The 2,862-nt window shown below is 37.1% G+C and overlaps 1 non-coding gene across 1 annotated transcript; it reads left to right on the forward strand.

Annotated features, from left to right (window-relative positions):
* The first annotated feature begins 351 nt into the window (after positions 1–351).
* LOC149845421 (small nucleolar RNA R71) lies at positions 352–457 on the forward strand. The gene has a single exon (XR_016430636.1). It is a non-coding gene; the product is annotated as a small nucleolar RNA R71 (small nucleolar RNA).
* The last annotated feature ends 2,405 nt before the right edge of the window (positions 458–2,862 follow it).

A 2,862-nucleotide genomic window follows, 5' to 3' on the forward strand; every position in this document is an offset into this window, starting at 1 on the left:
CAGTGTGCAGGGCTAGCACATAGCTCGCACACTCTTTCTACTGGATTTCTCGAAGAATTGGCTAGGAATTGATCTAACTTCCTAGTCAACTGGTCAACCTTGGTACGCAATTCTAACTCGGACCCAACTTCGGAAATCCCTATTTTCTTAGGACCACTAGACAGAGATGTAGTCCTATCGAGCCGTGAAGACAAATTATGATGCATCGTGTTTTCACTCAAGGTCTCGAATAGAGACCACGCCTCGTCCTCACTCTTGAGCATAAAAGTGCCCCCACAAGACGAATCAACCATTTGACGATGCTTTTCAGTAAGCCCGTCATAAAAATACTGCACCAACTGCCAACAAGGCACCTGGTGATGGGGACACTTGCAGAGAAAATCTTTCAATCTCTCCCAAGACTCGTGAAATTGTTCTCCCTCAATTTGAGAAAAACTAGTTATAGCTTTACGAAACTGATTCGTTTTACCAATTGGGAAGTATTTTTTTAAAAATTCTCTTTGCATTCCTTCCCAAGTAGTAATACGAACCGTCTCAAGAGATTTTAACCAGTGCTTGGCTTTATCTTTGAGAGAGAACGGAAACAAAGTTAACCGCATAGCATCTTCTCCAAAATTATTGATTCGCACAGTCGAGCAAATCTCAAGGAATTCGTCGAGATGACGATATGGGTCCTCATTGCTAAGGCCATAAAACGAAGGTAACATTTGAATCACACTGGCCTTAATCTCAAAATGGCTCGCTCCTACATCAGGTCTCGTGATGCAGGAGGCGGGAGTATACGTATTTGGCATGAAGTACTCCCTCAAAGGACGGATCAAATGATGATCGTCAGCCATTGCGTACACCTTAGAGTAGACCGGTGTAGCACACGTCCTAACTTTGGGTTTTCTACCTAACTAACGCACTAAGCGGCCAAACCACGCAAACCACAAAGCGAGTAAACTAAAAACAACAAAAACTAAACAAACACCACGCAGTTACACATAACAGAGATTATGCATAAGAAATATGAAATCTATGTGTACGGTACCAATCGTATACAGTCACCTCTAAGGGGATCCTAATAGGTGGGCTGTGCAGAAAAGTAAGCTCTTCTCTAAGATATGCACATACGTGGTTCTAAACCTAAATGCAACACCAACACTAGGCAATAAAGTGAATAGTAATATTACGCCGTTCCCCGGCAACGGCGCCAAAAATTTGATGTCTTCTTTAAAATCGTTGTAATTTTGAAAAGATTTTTATATGAAAAACATGTGAAAACCAGACATCAAATAATAAAACCCGGTTCTCACTAGTGGATGAGACCGGGTCGAACTCAGGGAACGAGAATATATCGTATTCGAGTACACAAGTCTGAACTATTCTTTATTGCCGAATTATTTGAAATGTAAAATGTTCAAGTAAAAACAACTAACTATTACAACAAATGAATACCCTTCGCAGAGGGCGTAAAGTGCAATATTTACAAACCCAATCAAAGTCCTAATTCTAAACTAAAAAGTAAAACGAAGCTTTATTCTTTGTACTTCGTGTCACGTAATCGCTTCCACTCCAGTCTGTGCTATCCTGCACAATTCAAATGAACACGAGCAGTACACGAGATAAAAGTAAAAATTATACTAAACAAAGTACACTAAAAAATTCTAAAAGATATCATGAAAGGAAGCTAATGACAATTAACTAATTAATTCTAAGACTAAAAATAGTATCAAAAACTAACATCATATTTCTTTACTAAGTAAACTAATTACTAATTAGCTAAGTATTCTAATTACAAAGCAATTACCATTGCTAATTATTTCAAATCAACTAATTAAACCTAAATTCAAAACAACTCAGTAAATGTAGTTACTAATTAGTTAGTAACATATAATCAACAGTAATGGTCATGCAGCAAACAGATAGTAAGCTGGAAATCAGACTGAGATCGACATTCAAATATTGCTCAGTAATCCGATGTTCAAACAATAATCCGAACAGTCATTCAGTCAAGAGATTAGTAGTTTAGAAATAGTTCAGAAATCAATGCTCAGAAAGAAAATTATTCATTTGATCAACTTTTCTTACAAAGAAACTAACAGCTTTAGAAATTAGGCCTTCAGAAATTAACTCTGATAGTTCAAAATTCTCAAACCTCCGATTGATATTCAGATTAGCTAATTCTCAGAACTCAATAGTTTGATCGATAACAAACATCTGATTGGTGACACAGATCAACCAATCAGCTGTCAAACAATTTTCACCAGAGATTAATGAAACCACACTTACCGGAGATCCATAAGCCGCCGATTCAAATTCAGATGCTCCGATCAAAACGCAGATATTCCGATCATTGGCTTTCAATCGATTGATATTCCACTGATCTTCAGTTAGATCATTGCTTCAACAACATTTTAACAAACTGGAATTGATCTAATCGTTCAATCGATCAACATCAGGCAGTCGATCAATTAATCCATTGGATTCTCATATTCAGTCGCCGGAAAACAGCAAATAGTTGATAATCCCCGGCAACGACTCATACAAACCACGCTTCAATCATCGGGAGTCAAATGACATTCGATCGGATGATCGATTAAGAATTAGCCGATTCAATTCAATTAAATCAAAACTCTACAGGATTTTGATCAATTAATCAATCGGATTCTTATATTCAGTCGCCGGAAAAATTGAGAATCGATTCAGATGATCGATCAAGCTTCTGTAGAAATATTGAATTCCGGCGGTAGATTTCAGATTAGTTCTTGTAGAAATGTTGAAATCACCGATTGCTGAAACAATTTTTTTTTGTTTTTAATGTTTTAGATCTGAGGTTTTATCAAGACTTCAAATCTAAGAAAACCGGAAAAGCTACAG

The sequence above is a fragment of the Nuphar pumila genome, chromosome 2 (assembly GCF_984573655.1).
Source record: "Nuphar pumila chromosome 2, dmNupPumi1.hap1.1, whole genome shotgun sequence".
Taxonomy (NCBI): Eukaryota; Viridiplantae; Streptophyta; class Magnoliopsida; order Nymphaeales; family Nymphaeaceae; genus Nuphar; species Nuphar pumila.